Raw genomic sequence first — 18,288 nt, forward strand, 5'->3', positions numbered from 1 at the left:
CAGAATGTGTGTTCCAGCATCCTGGAGGCCACTTTTGAAACTGGCTTGTAAGGGTGTTAGGGCTGGGCCTGCCGTTGTGTGTATTTATTAGGGAGCAGATATAATTTCATGATTTAACTGCCTGACTGCAACCAGCTGGGTTACTGAAGGCTGGAGTAACTGTAACAGGAGGTCTTCGAACCCTACGTTGCAATGATTAATCTACAGGACCAAACATAAGAAAATGTATAAATCAAGATAACAAAAGAACCTGTGGAAACCATAAATAGCCTTAAAAACCACCACCATCAACAACAACAACAAAAAAAACACAACACAACCTCTGAATACATCAAATGTGAATAATTATTTAGGATCCTGGAGCTCCTAGCAGGCACAGCTAATGATTTCCTGAGGCCTCTATGGTGCAGAGGCTGAGAGGCAGACGTGGGGGAGAAGGCCAGGCTTCATCCAGTATTGTTTTTGTCGGGCGCTCCTAGGTGGGACCTGTGAACTCCTGAGAATGAAAGCCTCGCGGGCCTGGCGGAGATCCAGGCGGCGTTGGGGCAGACATTGTGCAAACTTCCCCCCACATCTCCAGGGGCTTATTTACTGCAGGATGAATGGGTTCCCGGGCCTCCCCATCAGCATCACCCACCAGAGCTGCCCGTGATGCTCCTTCCATCCCCTCCTCGTACGACGGGAGGCGTCGTTCCCTCTTGTGAACCGGTGCGATGCTGATTTGCATTGGGCTTGCTATTTCAGTCCCGGGAGCCCCAAAGTTGCCAGATTAAGTTCTTTCGTTGTTTTTACACACGTCCCTTCGGGGCTGGGCTGAGCTGTTAAAAATAAGGCACTAGAAAGACAAATGGTTTCCGGGGGGGGGGGGTGGGGGGAGAGAGGAGGGAGAAGGGAAGAGGAATAGGACAGCTGTAAAAGGCTGCAAGGTTAAATAAAACATTCACCTACTTGTGTAGTTTTTCCTTGTGTTCCTGAAACTAAGAACGACCTGAAGAAACTGGAGGAATCATTCTGCTTGCTGTGTATGTTGTGTGTTGTTTTTTTTTTTAAACTTGTTATACAAAACATTGTTTTTTCAATTTCAGGAAGTCTCTTGATGCCCTTTGGTTGATTTTGTTTTGCTTGTTATCTGGACAACTAATATTTTTTCCTGTTACGGAGAAAAAAAGATTTTCCCAAGCAGATTAAAGATGTTTTTTAAGTGTATGAATGGTGACATGGTTCACTTTCATTGCTTTGTTTATTTTTAATAATGAAAAACACCTTAATTTATCGTAGCAAGACGTCCATCCTGGAGTAAACCTTGAATCAAGTTTTCGCTTGTTGTTTCTGATTTGTTTGGGGCTTATCTAAGAGCAGGCTGCAAGCCTGTTTTCATGCTTTTGTGAGGCTGTGGCACATGACGGAGTTTTCTTTGCAGCACATCGATGCTGCTGGACAAGGAGCGCAGCTTTTGAGAGGGGTCTACTTTATCTGGTGGCTTTGAAGAAATCCAATTATTCCTCCGGCGGCATATTTTATGCCTGTATTGATGCAAGCAGGACAATAGGACATCAGGTTTCTGGGCTTTAATCTTCTTCCCACCAGCTAAAAAGGATGAGCAGCCTCTGTGCAAGGCTTTAGTGTGAAGTCTACAGGTGAAAGCTCCAGTTGCTGGGCAGGTGAGAAGGAGCTGCTGGGTTCTCTTTCTTAGCAGCTACAGCGCAGTAGGATGAAGGAGCTGGAACCATGCAATGGCTAGCTGGTCCCTGCTGATGCCAGGGGGCTAGTGGGTGAGGATGATCCTCCAGCAAGCAAGGACAGGTGGTGGTGGGTGCAGAGGAACCTGCTGGTCCCGAGGGGCAGGGTGGGCTTGGTGTCTCCTCATCACTGTTGCTGCTCAGCCTACTGCCGTAGATGCTGTGCTCTGATAGATGGATGAGTGTCTGGATCCAAGCACAACAAACATCCCCACTCGTCCCTTTACCCACCCGCCTGGAGGAAACACCCGGGGCTGTCCTGCCCACTGACGGCACGCAGGAAGCGCAGCGCTGGTGTTTTTCTTGGCACCAGGACCCGCGATGCTAGAGGCTTGCACGTGCCACCTGACCCCAGTGAACTGCCTCCACCAGCGGCCGCGGGTCGTTTCCTCACCCTTTGGAGGAAAGGCCAGGCTGCTCTTGTCTCTGGGATGGCTCTGGGTTAGCATCAAGCTTATGTTAAGAGCTTGCAGAAAGGAGGCTTTCAAAATGAGGGAGCACCTTGCTCCCTGAAATACCTGAAGGCAGAACTCAGCTTCACCCTTCCTGGCTATCTAACGACAGAAGTGGCAGTGCAGAGAGCAGGTGCTTTCAAAGAAGGAAAACAAAATCTGTGAGCAGGAATATAGCACCGTTACAGCTGTAACTAAAAGGATCTGGAGCTGGTGGTGAGAACAGCTGCACCCAGGGACCTCTTGGACAAACAGCTGGATCAGGCCCAATGCAGGGATATTATTGCCTCATTATTATGTTCGCCACTGAAACATGCGAGTTGCTGCACACGATCACTTTTCCAAATTATGGTGGTATGGCTACTACAATTTTTACATGCTCTTATTGCAGCAGTGATGGAGAAGTCCTGGTCAAGACTGGCAGCCTAGGGTATTAATTCCTGCAGAAAGGTGCAGGAAAATACTAGCAGAAAGGAATTATAGAGGGGAAAATGCCAAAATGGCATCATGTATATGTGTGCACACAGATCCATGCTGCCCTCACACATGGAGGACTGACTGAAGGAGATGTCCTGGGAGGAGAGGCTCTTAACCTCCCCCTCTTAATCTATATGTCAAACTCATTTGGAAACTCATTTCTGTTTTCTATGGCTGACTCACCCAGCCTTTGGTTTATTTGGCCCTGTGGCAAGTGTGGGAAAAAGCTGAGAAGGGAGTGATGGAGCCTGGGTGGATGGGGGGAGAGGATGTGAAGAACACGTCTCAGGCAGCAAACCCCTCACTTGGCTCTCACCGCTAATGCAGGCAGCTAACTAATGGGTTTGCACGACAGTACTGCTCATCCTCAGAAAAACGGACCACTCATTTAATAACAGGAGAACAAAGGTTGGGGGAGGCATAGTCAGTACTCCAGGCACATAAAAATCAGAAAGGAAACCAAAAAGTTTTTGATGAGGTTTAAATGTGGACCTTGTAACAGTGCTGGGAAATGATGAAACATCCTAGGCATCCATCATTACCCTGATTTCAAGACAATGGGTCTGAGGGCCAGCTTGGTGCAGGGTTAGGTCAGCCTTTCCTGCCAACCTTGCAGCCACGGTGAGCTGTGATCCCGAGGAGCCCCTCATCAGGGGCACAGGAGGAAGCCCTGGGGCCGTGTCATGCAGATGATAGCTGAGAATGGTAACAGGTAGCCAAGGGCTCTGAAGACCTGGTGCTCAAAACCAGGAAGCCAGACACCTCTTGGTCTGGCCTGCTGGACCATGGGGTCAGTCTCTTGTCCTCCGTATACCTCCCTCTGGTTGTATGCCCTGTGTACAGTGCTGGGTGTGCTCTGGATAGACACCTGCATGAGGAGGTGAGCAGCTCAGGGAGCACGAGGGACACATCTGAGTCCAGTGGTGCATTTGTTCTGCATGAGGCAGGCAGAGCAAGAGAAGCAACAGCCAAAATTTTCTCTTCCATGAAAACCACCCACCGGGTTTCAGAGTGCTGTGTGCACAAGCATGTGCGTCTAGAGACGCGGGACGCGTGTTCCCACTTTAGCTATTCAAGAGCAGCAGTGTAAATGGGCTCCCCAGGGAGTCCTTGCTGCCTCTCTGCTGGAGAAGACACAGCTGTAAAGCATCATTCAGGAGGAGAAAGCATGGGAGAAATGGAGGTTGTCTCTGATGCCTTTAAAAATCTGGTATTATTGAACACAGAGCTACTGTTCCCAGGCTGCACAGTCCTCTCTGATTTTGTGGCAAAATCAGGTGGCTGAGGTCACTGATCACAGCTGTACAGCAATGAATCTTTCAAGGATGCAGGATTATGACTTGTGATCCTGTGAAATCAAGCAGAAAGAAAATCTTGACCTTGAAAAGGGAAAAAGCCTCTGAACTCTGAGACCAGCTAACTGCAAAAATAGCCACGAGAGCTAGGAAAAAAAATCCATCCTAATATATTCCAGTATGTATAAATAGGCTTTATTTTCCCCAAACGTTCTTCACTACAAAAGGAAATGTCATGTTGAGTCAACTTGTGACCCAGATGAAATGACATGTATTTGTTTATTTTACTTATGCTCCTGTTTACAATATGTTGCACTTGGTGGACGTATTTTTGTGTGTGCTGTTGCATTCTAGTATCAAAATACATTTTTGCGTTTGCTGCCCAAACTCTGGCTGAGGAGCTGTGTTTCTGGATATCAGTCACATAAATGAAGAAGCTGTGTGTGTGTGCGCGCACTTACTAAGGACTCATTGCTCCGTAAATTAAACCTAATTATGCATACAGAATAGTGATGAAAGCCTCTCTGCTTTTTATCAGCTATATGATTTTAAGAAGGAGGAGGAGATGCGTTTGCTACCCAGGCCAGTTCTGGGAAAGTGTTTTGATGGGCCCTGGACAGGCTTTTTAACCCTTTGCTTTAAGGTCTCTTATATAGAAGGAATGTAAGATATCAGCCCAAGGAATATTTGGGATGTTCCTTTCCACCCTCTGAGTGTGCAGTGGTTGCTCTGGACATGTTTTGCAATCAGTGAATTGAATGCTTTGGCCAGTGGTGGATTTTGTGGTCCACGGAGAGTGCTTGTTGCATTGTGGCTGGCTGTTCCTGCAGGATGCTTGCTATGCGGCATTGTTTCGGGCTCCCGTTTGGGTGGCATGCGCCTCACAGATGGGGATGCCTTCTAAATGTTTGTGAATCATCTGTGGCTGTTCGTAATGCATAACTGTATTTGATAAGAAGCTATTTTCTCACTAGCCACCTGGGTGCTTCCCATACAGACTGCACATGCAAGGGTCTATTCATGTTGGCCTATACAATGGATTTCCTTTCCATGAGCATTCTTGGAAATAAAGCTTTGCTCCCCAAATGTCTGTGAACAACAAGGTTTATGGATTCCACCTAAACAAAGCAATGTTTTTAGTAGCGAGAACATTAATCAATATTGTTGTGCTGCATTTTCCTGGCTCTGGGTTATGCCAGCAGCCCACTGGAGGCTGCAGCTTTTGTTTAAGTGTCAGCACATAAGTACAGAAGGGTTGGCTCAGGAGAATGTTGCAGGACGGAGACCAGAGCTCTGGATTGTTTTATTGCAGGAATCGGATTAACACATATGAGCTCATTCTCAGCTCTTCATTGCATTGTGTTTGGCAGTTCCTGCAGCATGATTGCATCTAGGTTAAGTGGCATTGTTCTGGAGTCCGGCAGGGAACAATCCAGTATTGACTAAAAGAGGGGGAAGGACGAGATGATCTCATAAGTTTTCACCATTTTTTTGGTACCCGTGTTTCATTCGTATGTTCATTCTTTTAACTTTCTTCTCTGCCTCATGACAATTATTCTCCATAAACATCAGGTGGGAAAGCTCCATGTGATGGTGCAGTTTGGAGTCTGTGTGCGTAACCAAGCTGGGAAGTGACAGTCATCCGTTATGGGCCTGCTTTAAACATGTGAAGGACAGGACATCTCCAGTCACCAATGCCTCTACTTGTCCACATTAGCTCTTTTGCTTCCCACTACCTCTGTTGAGTGCTGTTTTCCCAAGGGGAGGTTATGGGAAAAGCCTCTGACCATCCCAAGCATCACGCAGAATCTGGAGGACTGGGTTGTTCAGAATCAGTGAAGTTGTTCAGCCTCAGTGAGCGTCTGCTGAGCAGAGCTTATGTTGTACAAACTGCTCTAGGAGTGCACATGGAGCACTATCAATATGGACTTAGACTTTCCTGGAGAAAACAGTTCCCAACCAGCAAAGGTGTTTGGGCAGCTAATGTCAAAGGAAATCAATTTCTGACACTTTGGAAAATCTGGATCTTGCTTTCTATTGACACCCGTGTCTTGTTTCTGTTGACACCCAAGCACTCACTGGTTAACAGCAAAAGGCAGATTTCACTGAACATGTTGACCATGCGTCATAGATCTGAGCACAGATCAGCCGAAAAGACTTGGTTAAAGGCCAGGAAAAATCTGCCTCGAACAGGAAAAGTAGGGAAGCTTATTTTTGCAATCGAGGTGAAAGGAATTGAAAGATCTCATTTTCTTCTCTCCTCCCTGGAAACGCTTCCTAACCCCAACAGTGAGACTCTTGTGGGAGCAAGGATGAGAGGATGGAAGAGAGACCTTCGTGTATTACTCTTCCAAAAGCAGTGTTGGGTTTCCTCCAGAAATCTGGAGGAGCTTCACCACATCACTTGTAGCTGGTGCTGTCATTTCAGTTGCCCTTTTTGCATTGAGTGGGAGAATCTGTGGGTCTCATGGAGGAGCTGGCAGGCAACAGTCCTGGGACAAATGGAGTACGTGTGGGTCTGGCGGAGGATGTGGAGTCACTGTGCGAGTGCCTGGCCTGTTTACATGTACCCAAAGAGCGTTCAAGTTGTGACTTGAACAGGGGATTGCTAATGCCAGGTTTGTCGGTGGTGGGAGAGACTCTGATCATCCACCTGGTGGGGTGTTTTGGGAGGCTGGTCTGCACCCACCACCTGCAGAACTTGGGCCTCTGCAGCTTTGAAGCATGTAAACTTACCTCTGAGTCCTTTGGTCACAAAAGGTATGAAATACACAGGTGTGCTTCTGACTCAGTTGGAGGCAGCTGTTGAAGGTGGATAGGCTCCTCCAGTCCTTCTGAAGTTGTTTTACAGGAAGAACTTTTTCTGCCTCCAGGACCTCCTTCCTTCATCTCAATTTCTGTGTGTCACCATTCATTTCTGTGCAGATCACAGTTCAGAACCAACCAGATTGGCTTCAGCCTCATCATACAGATTTTACTTAATGATAATTCTTTGTGCAGTAGTTCCTACACACTTGTGTCACAATGGGACACGGGGTGTGCCAGGCACAGGTATGCTGGGGGAGGTCCCCATCCTGCCAGCTGACAGACAGGAGTTTGCAGAGGTCTCCCTGCAGCTGTGTTTCATGAGTTGGAATTTCTCCGGACTGCTGGTTGACAAAACTCTGTCCCAGGACAATTTTAGAAAGTTTTTTTTTTTTTTTTTTTACTTTCTACTGTGGCAGTGGTAAGCTCCAGGTATGCAACATCTTGCCTGTCATAGAAAACTGCAGGTGCCATTCCTCACTCGTTCACAAAGGCTTATCTAGTCTGGTTTTAGCCAAAGCCAGCAAAATACTCCTGAAAGGAGTCCAGTGTCATCTTCATCTTCTAGCAAGGGAAATTGAGGCACCAAGTGCTGGATTCAAGGCAGTCTGCAGGCTGGTTGTGAGTGGTGATTTAGGTGCATGCACTCTTCCCAACATGGGCCCCCTAGCCTGGCACAGCCAACCCTGGCAGGGAGCCGACCTCGCTGGAGGCATTCCTGCAGAAAGGGAGAGGCAGGTTTCCTCGGGGCTGAGTACAAATACACCCTGGCAATGAGCAGTAGGTGGTGTTGCACCGACATGTCAGAGAAAAGCCTGTTTGTGCCAAACGTATTGGAGAAACTGTTTTGGAATGGTTCATTGGTGTGAAGACAGGGCCCCAAAATAGTGTCGGGAGAAGAGGAACTGTAGCAACATGCTGGGGATGTGCCAGCTGTCTGCATTAGACAGAAGGGTGGTAGATTAGGAAGGAACATGTGTGCATTTATTCCTCCACATTTTTCCCCACATCTCTTTAAAAAATCCTGTGGGAGAGGATGCTGCTTCCCAGCCATGGGTGCTGTCATGACCAAACCAAGACAAGGTGAAGTGGTGCTGCCACTGGGGGAGCATGACAGAAATGCTGTTCTCCACGGGGCTCCCTTGTCTCTGGTGGGTGTTGTAGGGTGGGTGAAAGATGCTGGGTGGGAGATGGGGCCTTTGGACTGTAGGAAATCAGTGAACCCTGGGGGTCTGGGGTATTTCTGACCACCTTCCTGATCACTCAGGAGGGATCAAGGCATGCTGTGGATGTTGGTGGGAGGAGGGTACGTACAGTTAGCCATCAGCCCTGCTTCGGGTACCAACTGTGGAAGCAGCAGGGTGTAGGAGTTGCAGCCCCCCTAGCCTCCTTCCTGCAAACTTCCTCCAAATGCTCCCCCCTCTCCCAAGCACACAGTGCTTTTTGGCAGTGTGGCACTGCAGCTGCCACCAGACCCAAGCAAATCTGATAATGCAGGGTGAGGAGTGGGGGGTAAAATCAACCAAGGAGTAAAAGAGCCCTTTGTCACGTGTGTGTTATTCTCCGGGGGTGGCATTGCTGTTTCCCAGGCAGCAGCAGGTTGCGAGGAGAGCTGGTAGGCAGGTGACCGGGGCGAAGCAGAGAGCCACCCGCTGTGGTGAGAAGGGGATGCTGTTGGCAATAAACAGCAAGCTACAAAAGGAGGCAGGGACTGCAGAGAGGGAGCTGAGGAGGTCTCCATAGAGACACTTCACCTGCTGCCATGGGTGCCTTTGGGGATTGGCACCGTCTGGGTCCTTAGGAAGAAAGGCGCCTGGCATGGGTACGGCAGGATGCTCGCTGTCGGCGCTGCCTGCAGCGAGGTGGAGCCTTCCAGGCCCACTATTCAGAGGAGGAAAAAATGGCATTGAAACGATGTTAAGGTTGGGGCCCAAGACATTCAAAGAGTGCATGCCAGCTGCTTGCTCTCAGAAAGGGGCCCAAAGCCCCAGAAGGAGGGGAGCGGGCAGAGGAAGGGCAGAGATGCTGCATTTCCTTGGGCTGACAGTGCGGTGGCTTTCCTTGCCTCAGGTGCAAGCTGACCATGGCAGAAATTATCCTTTTGCTTGATCCATACTGTTGTTATTTTGAAGCAATACTCACTGAGAGACAGGGAGATGGGAAAAGCTTCATGCTGACAGCGACCAGCCATGCTCACAATGCTGCAGACAGCATGGAAGTAACCTAACTGCTGTCCCCTGGCTTAGGTATCACTTCCAGCTGGGAGGTGGTGATGGGCTGTATGGGTGCTTCCAGCCTCCAGACTGGAGCTGTGGATGTTCCTCCATTCCCCAAGGTCAAGAGCATGCATGCCCATCCATGGGACATGTCAGGCTATGGGTGTGCTGCGAGTGGAGGAGAGGTGCATAGGGTATTACAGAGCAAGCGCGCGGAGACCTTCCTGACCTGCTTGTGGTCACATCTGGCAGGGGACAGAGGGCCGGCTACTCCTCCTTTCCAGGCTGCGCTGTGCTTCTAGATGAGGTGAAGATTCATGGCTTGAGGAGGAGTTGAGACATGGAGCAGCTGTGCTCAATAAGCCCTGGTGCTTGTCTGGCGGGGATGTATCTGAGCTGTGCTGCACTAGCGTTTTGGACTGTTCCACTTGAAGTTGGACGGGACAGTGGGACTCAAAGCTGGAGTTTCCAGAGATCCCTTTGAACTGGTTCAGGAGGGTGAAGGGAAATGACAGTATGGAGCCAGACCTTTTATCTCCTTGTGCTAGAGCTGGGGTGTCAGTGATGGATACGATGAAGTGACGGTATGGGTTGTGCTCATGTGCCAAGTGCTGCGTCACACGGACATGGAAATCACCGAATCCACCTAGCGTAAACAAAGGAAATGGGGAAGTGATTTACTGTAAAATTAATAAAAATGTGGTCCATCTCAAAAGGGAAATGCACAGACCACTCTTTGGGCTTTGAGGAGGGTCAACAAGACCGAGTGGAGAATGGGCCAGAGAAAAAGGTTTTCTCTGCAGCCTTGGGAGTAAGTGATGGACTCACCCAGCGCCATCCTGCCCTGGGATCCCCCTTCCCAGGCAGTGGCCCAACAGGCCCAGGAGGACAGCCCAGAGGAAAGCTGGCTTTGCTTCATGCCTCTGTGTGTACAGCCATGGGGAACTGCTGGTTTGGGAGCACGCTCTCATCACTCAGGGACACACGAGACCCGGGAGCAGCCGGCTCTCTCGCGAAACTGTCTGACCAGAACAGGAGTCATTTCCCTTTTCCCCTATTCCCTGCAGAAAGTGCCGGGTTGTCAGCAGGTTGCGTGAGGTTAAACAGTCACATCTGAAGTGCTTCTCTGCCGTGACGTGTCTGAACCTCTGCAGCTCCATGTCTGGCCCTGCTCCTTGTTGTTGCCTACAGGAATGCACGGAGGAAAAAGAGCTAAAAATTATAAGGGAAGCGGTAGGGACAGACACCGCCTGGCTCTCCTCTTTCATCCACCAACGTATTTTTCCTGAGTGAAGCAAAATTTCTCCATGTGTGTTCCAGCAGAAAACAAAAGGGGGACTGAAGCTGTGAGAGACAATAACAACGGTTAATTACAATTATTATTGTTTTCTGTTAGCTTGGCTAAATGGTGTGTAAGTACAGACTGGGTTGTTTGCAAGATTGTAAAGAGGATGTGTTGAGATGGGTGATGGAGGTTAACAGTTCCCCCTAACATCTGACATGCAACTTTTCAGGAGAAAGATGCTGATGTCATTTGAAACTGCTCTGGTTGATATTAAAGTTTACTGTCCAAAGAAGTATTACAGTGTTGAGGCTAGGCTTGTTTGTCTCAAGATATTTTCTGTCTCTAATTTATCAGATTCTTGGTGGCAGGAGGTAAATGAGAGAGTGGGCATTTGTTTAAAGGCAGATAAGGATCTAGGAGGAATCACTGGTGGCACTTGGATCATAGGATTACTTAGCTTGGAAAAGACCTCCAAGACCAGCTCCAACTGTTAACCTAACACTAAAGTCTACCACTAAACCACGACCCTATGTCCCTAAGCACCACATCAGGTCTTTTGAATACCTCCAGGGGTGGTGACTCAGCTGCTTCCCTGGGCATCCTGTTCTAGTGCCTCACAACCTTTTCAGTAAAGAATTTTTTCCTCATATCCAACTTAAACCTCCCCTGGTGCAACTTGAGGCCATTTCCCCTTGTTCTACTGCTTGTTACGTGGGAGAAGAGACTGATCCCCATGTCACTACAGCCTTCTTTGGGGCAGTTGTAGAGGGCATGAAGGTCTCCCCCGAGGCTCCTAGGGTAAATAATCCCAGTTCCCTCAACTGCTCCCTGTAAGGCTTGTTCTCTAGATCCTTTGCGAGCTTTGTTGCCCTTCTTTGGACATGTTCCAGCACCTCAATGTCCTTCTTGTACTGAGGGGCCCAAAACTCAGTCATTTACATCTCTTTTGTGTTTTTAAGAGGAGACTGACCCTTCATCCGTCCCTTTGCTTTTCTTCTACTCCCACCACCTAAATTCTACCCCCTACTGCTACACAGAAACTTGCAGGTCAAAATAAAATACAAACACATGCAAACGCCAAAAGAAATGCCAAAACCCAGATTCTTTTATTGCACTGGTAATGCCTGAGGCTAGAGGACAATAAGAGTTTACCCTTCAAGCCACTCTCTGGTCAGAAGAAAATTGCTCCCCCAAACCACTCATTGCACAGCATCAGAGTCCATGAAGTACTTCATAAGGGAATTTTCTTCTGAGTCCCAGGTGTGTCAGCTGTGGGACACCAGCACTAGCAGAGAGATGGTCTGAGAAGTAGCAGTGGGAGCTGCCCTCAGGAGTAGAATGGCTTTTGGAGGGCATTAGACTTGACAGTCATGTTATATAGCCCAGATGTCCCCTGATTTTCAAATGTTATCTTTGAAATCTCCAATGCATCTTCATTCTTACCACCATGACTGTCCTCTAGGATCTTCCCTTTCGGCTATGGTGAATAAAAGCTCCATAGGGGGGACAGAGAAGGAAAGAATGGCCAGATTTGAATGACCAGGCTAATTCACGAGCATAGCCAACGTATGAGCAGTAGGCCATGCTGCTTCACTAGAAAGGCATGACACGGGAGATGTAATCAGCAGTAACCTGAACTACTGATTTGCATTTCCCCTGAAGAGTCACTTTTCTGAGCTCTGGGATTGCATAAAGCCTTCAAAAGTGAAAAACTTATGTAAACTAGATGATTAATAGACCAAAGAATTTTAAAATTATTTTCAACATGATGTTTCTTATATGAAGCAATGCCAGCTACTAACACAGGCACAACTTCTTCTGAAAATGCTGGATGAATGCCTGCTCTTACTGGTTTTCCACACAGCTGGAAAGAATTCCTTGAGTGGAAAAGTCCCTGGGCAGGCAGCTTGTATCTAGAAAGATCCTCTCTGGACACCCTATGAATATGCACATTGTCGGAGTGTTTTCCAGAACCAAGATGGACTTGGGGAAGATGCATCTGTGGGGGACCTGTCTCTGCAGTTCTTGCCCAGAGGTCTTTAACAAAGGCTGGGGTAGAACTGGGTTGGCCTTTGCTGAAAACAAGGGCTGCCCACAAGTGGCTTTGCATGGTGTTGGCAGTGGATCCTCCACAGAGTACATTCCTTCTCTTGAAGGTCATCCCTTTCAGTGGTTTGGAGGCGACGTGCCCCCTATCCAAAAGGTCTCTTTGCAGCTCTGTGAGGTTATGCTGAGGTCCCCTGGGATCACTCACACCAGGACTTTGGTCTTCAGAAGGCTTGGCCCCATGCACCATCCCCTAGCCATGTGGGGAAGGTGGCATCACAGATGTGAGGTTGCTGCCTGCATCACAGAGAGGTGAGCAGGTCTTAGGGTTGCTTTTCCTCATTCAAGCTATGGGGCAGCTGGGCCTGTGGGACAGATGTGTGCCATGGGAATGATAGACAGCAGGATCTGCTGTGACTGCCTTGGGGAATGTGGGAGATCCAGTCCTAAACTGGGATCCAACGCATGTCCTGCTGGATGTGAGCTGCTCATGCTCAAACTGCAGGGAACTGCTCATGAAACTAGGGTGAATCATGTGAGCTTTTTTTTTATTTTATTTATTTATTTATTTTTATTCAGAGTCCCCACAGTACCAGAAATAGTTTTGTTGAAGCATTTTGGTAGCTCCCTGACCCAGAGAGCCTTGAAGCAAAATTTGCTTTGTTAGTTCAAAATAAAACCGTTGATTCTGAGGCACAGGGGAATGCATAGGAGAGGCTATCTTTAGTAGTCCTAATGCATTGTAGTCTTGTAGTGGTTTTGTTCGTTTAAATGTAATTTGGCATTAAATATCATTTCTGCACATAGTGTGGAAAAATGGACGCTCAAATTCTTTTTCAGTACAGAGAACCTTAGATTAATTGACCAAAAATTGCTGCTTGCACATAATCTTTTATTTCCAGACCATCATATTTTCTAAAAATATACACAGGGCCCTGTGACAAATTGTAATGGCTCCAGACTAGCTCTTGTAATGAAGCTGAGGCGGTCTGTTGAACAAATCAACTATTTCATCAGCCTGTATTTATATTATAAGAAACTACACTGCAGTATGATAAATTCGCCATCTGGTCACTTACCGCTCTACACATCTGTATTATATTATCAGTTTAGACCGTAATGGTGGGATTCATCCCTTCTTTATTTAGCAGATAGGTGTTTAGTCTAAGTCATGCTTCCTGGTAGTCCATGGAGGCATCTTCAAAGAGCAGTTTAACCTCTCCTCCTCCTGCTAACACCATTTATCTTGGGATGGAATGAATTATCCTTTGGAAATACCTCTCTTTCTCTCTCCATTGACTTTGGAGAGTGCAAGGATGACTGGCCTAGACCAGACAGCATGCGGGTAAATGGGCTTGGGCTGCATCAACATCTTCTCTGGTTCTGTGTGCAGTGAATATGAATAACTCTGTTAATATCTGCTGAGAAGGATGCTTTTAAGTGCACCCAGCTAGGCTCACGCTGTCAAAACTGAAAGCCTAGAGCTTGCAACCTAAAGTCTTTATTTAGACAATAAAATATGAGCTTGGCTCTCAAACTTGGTGGAAAGAGCCTCACTGATTTCTGGCCAAGGTTGTCCCAGTTTCCAGGGGTGCTGGGCACTTCCACTGCAGCTGCTGGAGGAGGGGGTTGCCTCAATGAGTATTAGGGACCAAAGAGTCTGAATTTGGCCCCATTGTAGAGTCATTTCCTGGTGTTTTTCCTTTCGTTGTGTCTCTCAATGAAGAATACCTCCTTAATTTTCTATATTTACTTTCCTTCCCTCCTTTTGTGGAGTGTATTGTACAAGGCCCTGGCTATGACAATGTCCTTTTGTGTCAGGAAATGCTCTGAGCATCACACCAAAGCAGTTGCTGTTCAGTGAGATGAGGTCATTTCAAGAGAAATGTTTGGCAACATGTGCAGGGCTGTCTTTGCTTGGAGACAGAGAACCTGACCTGGGAACTGCAGCCAGTCAAGGCACATGGGGAAATGCCTGTACAACCGGTGCACCACTGAGGTGTCCTCAGCAGGAGGAGTGAGCAGAGTCCCTCAAAAAGCAGCTGAGGTCAATGCCTACCCCAGGAGCCACTTGGCTGCTGGATCCAGCAGTGGCAGGTAGCTTTCAGGGCAGCTCAAACCAGCCATTAGATTACACAGGTCATTGAAAATACAGAATTTGCTGTGGTGGTGTCTCTCACGCAGCCCATGGTTTCCATTAAAGGAAACTTCTGGTTTCATCAAACCGATGCTTGTCCTGCAAAGCACCATGAGAGAGCAAACATCCCTACAGAGTGAATGGAAATCCTGACAGAAAATAGATGGTTTTCCTAACAGTGGAAGACAGATACATAGGTAGAACAAACTGGAGTTACGTGAGTTATCTTGAGTCTTAATTTAGATTGAGTGGTCCATTTAATGAGACTCACTGCAGACTAGCACAATACCTTCTGCCACAAATATAGGCAGTAGTCACTCTTCCTTGTTTAATCAGTCTAAAAAATTACACTACAGTTGTGCACACTTTTCTAAATCTGGCCTGTCATTCTTTGTCTGAGCCCATCTGCCCAAATGTGCAGACCTGGATTCTCATCAGGGACATGCATCCCACCAGTGTGGTGGGATAGAGCTGCCTGCAATGTCTAATGCAGGGCTTCCACCATCAGAACCTGTCATTTCTAAGCCATAGCAGAAATCAATCTGTCCTGATGAAGCTGAACAACAGCAAAGCCAGTATCTGATGCAACTGAAAACAAAAACAAGCCAACTCATTTTGTAGAAACACAGAGGCTGAGGTACAGCGTTATTTGTCTCTGTGTTTTCCATCTAGATCAGAGAACTGACCTGAAATTTAGCTTCTCGATGAGAAACTGTGCCTTCCTCTGCACCCCCAACAACAGCAAAGTGAACAATGCTTTGCATTTGTTGCCAAATCCCATTGTAGCACAGTTTATTCTTGTCTCTGTGAATGCACTGGCCTTCTCTGTACTTCCGCAGAGCAAGTTCCCTCTGCTAACAATGGCATCAGCGCCGTCGCAGGCTGCCCACCGCTTTAGCAGAAATATTATCTCATTTCTTACGAGCAAGGCTCAGTGTGATGATGCAATACAAATACAGATGTCAGAAGGGAGCCTGGACTCCCTCCTGTGCAGCTTTCCCTGCACTCATGCCCAGTGCTCCAGGAAAGTGGAGCGCTGGCACGCCATGGAGCATGCCTGGGTGGCTGGTTGGTACTGCAAACTGGAAAAATACCAGCTCATTTCTCCCCGATAGACTTCTTAGCAAACCCAGTTGAAACACAAAGTGTTCCAAAAAGAACACAAAACACAAAGTATCTCAAAAAGTTTGTTGCTCTCCAGATAGGCCAAGGAAGTTTAGAGTTTGCTCTGATAGAAGAGTTCACGTACACAGACAAATGTTCTGCATTTGTTGCAGATGGTTTACAAGCAACAAAATTGATTTTTAGGCATTTGTGGGGTGAAGTGAGATTCCCGCACAGCCTGATTGGTACCTTGGCCAAGCCCTGGAGTGTTCCTTTAAACAACCCTCTGAAATTCCCATAGCCACTGCCTGAAACCAGCACTTCAGCGTGTGACCTTTGTGAATTACAGTAGTATTAGGCACTGGGCCACTCTGATGCAAGCTCTGCAAAACCTCAGACCATTTCTAAACTTCCATATTGATATATTTCCTGGTTCCAGTGGTGCATAAAAGAAACAAAACCCAAAAAGCCCCGCTCTGGATTTTCCCTTGCTCTTTGGTGAGACTTAAATCCATCATGTTATTTGTTAGCATAGTGCCTGTGCTGCTGCACAGGTTCTTCTGGGCATCCAGAAGAGCTGGCTGAATCTCTCAAAGCCTAGGAGGAAGTAGCCAAAGACAAATTTCACCACAATAAATTTGCAGGGGTTCCACTGCAAGGACATATTTCCCATTTTTCTCATTGTCTGCACATGGCAGCAGTTGACCCCATCACAGTCTGGTCCAGTTCAGTGTCACAGAAATGTCTTTTCATCAGTTTTATATTGAAATAGACCAGCTCTCATCATCCTTGTCCTGTGCCCTCAAGGGTATTTTTCACCTTTATGCCTGCACAGAACAACTTTGATGCTGACAAGTTCACTTGAAGGAAGGCTCATCCTTGAGAGGGACCACCTGGGGATGTAGTCACTATGCAGAACCTCCTCTTCTTCTCTGCTATGTAGACAACAGCCACATCTTTGTGTCCTGATGACTGAGTATCCACAATAACCTGTGAGGACATAGCACAAATAGTGACCAGTCTGGTACCTAAATTGGCCAGAATTTGAAAGAGCACAAATCCTGCAGTTCTGCTGTGTGCCTGTTCCTACATGGGCTCATATAAGTCAGCCACTAATATCTTCTGGGCATCAGTGCCATGTCTTCATCTATATCTCCTTCTTCCTTCATACCGCTGGGCCCTTCTTCACACTTTCAGGTCTCAGCATTCCTGTGGCACATCTTCTGTGGTGTCCCTAGCGGAAGGGGTCAGTGAAAGGCTCTCCATGGCAGGTGTGAAATTTTGATGAACGGGTATCTCGCTCCTACGTCCTCAACCACTTGGCACTAATGACTTCTTAGGCTAAGTCAGTGGATGAAGAAGGTAGAGCAGCCCAGCCTGAAGCTCAGGAAGGATCAGTACAGGTGCCACAGTCAGCATGTGCTGCTGTCCCCTTCCTCTGGGCACTGGCTCATCACAGCTTAGGTCAGGTGGGAGCAGATATCACAGGGAAGCCACACGGGGTGGACCCCGGGTTGGCAGAAGGAACTGCTCGAGTAGCACAAAAGACAGATGTTGTTTGCACGTGGTGGGGCCTCTGGAGGCCAAGCATTCTGTGAGCACCGAGGACATTGCGTCCTCTGCTGTCTGCCAAGCTCCCCATGGGACACTGGGACATAATACCTCCTCCTTACCTCAGGGACTCACTTAGTCCTTCCTCATGTCACATCAGGCCAGCATCTCTTTTCTTCCCCTCATCCCTTCCCGATCTCCCATTCTTGAAGAGTTTTTCATTTTGGCTATTTTTGGTGTAAATAGCAAAGGATTAAAGGTGCGTAGAAGTTTCTACACTTTTTAACTCCTCTCCCTCCCCCACTCCAAAAAAAAAAAAAAAAAAAAAATCTATGAAAAACCTCTCAGTGGATATATTTTGGTTAAAAAAAATGCCTTTCACCAATGTCCAGAACAGCAGGCCCCAGTGAGAATAGCTCAGTATTAGCAGCACGCAATACTGAGGGTTAGAATTAGTGCTGAGTGCATGATTTGGGATTATTACTCAAGCATTCTTACATCATCTCACAGTTCACCAGGCAAACCCAGATGTTTTTGTACCTTAACTTTTCATAGATAAAAACAGAGAAAAAGATTAGAAGTATTGGATCCCACTTTTCAGCTGTGGAAAGCTTCCAACTTGTGTACCACTAAATGTGAGTGTTTAAATCCATCCCCATGCAGGGAAGCAGCAAAATGACAGCTCACTAAAGGCCAGGAAACATGAGTGTCCTCCTGCTGTGCTCTGGATGAGTCTTGCTGAGTCTCAGCAATACACTGGAGCACGCCTATCCTGAGCATGGGTATTGTAACAGGATGGTTTTTCTCTCTAAGAACAGTGGGAAACAAACTGGAATTTCTCCTGGAGTTTTACCAGCCTGCTGCTGAGTCCTAATTGCTCCCAAAAGACATTGGTGCCTCAGAGATACAGCCATGGGCAACTGCTTGGACATTTCTCTGTAAATATTTTCTCCCTGACTGTCTGATATTTGCTGCTGAGGTCGTCTGTCTGTGGCACTTGATTGCTTTCATCACGTGGCGTTGTTTCTGTTCCCCAAGCAGAAGACTAAGCAAGCTTTTTCAGCAGGAATTCCCAAGTTTTCAAACCTAGAAATTGGTTTCCACGAAGGCTTACAAGCCGCAGTGTCAGTGCCGGGAAAACTGTCCCTAGCAACTCCATCACAGGACTCTTTCCAAACTCT

The 18,288-nt window shown here is 47.4% G+C and overlaps 1 long non-coding RNA gene across 1 annotated transcript; it reads right to left on the reverse strand.

Annotated features, from left to right (window-relative positions):
• Nucleotides 1-327: 327 nt before the first annotated feature.
• LOC311437976 lies at nucleotides 328-999 on the reverse strand. Its single transcript, XR_014693875.1, has 2 exons — nucleotides 949-999; nucleotides 328-818 (listed from the first exon to the last, which is right to left on the reverse strand). It is a non-coding gene; the product is annotated as an uncharacterized lncRNA (long non-coding RNA).
• Nucleotides 1,000-18,288: the final 17,289 nt, after the last annotated feature.

This window comes from Aythya ferina (genome assembly GCF_964211825.1).
Source record: "Aythya ferina genome assembly, chromosome: 5".
Taxonomy (NCBI): domain Eukaryota; kingdom Metazoa; phylum Chordata; class Aves; order Anseriformes; family Anatidae; genus Aythya; species Aythya ferina.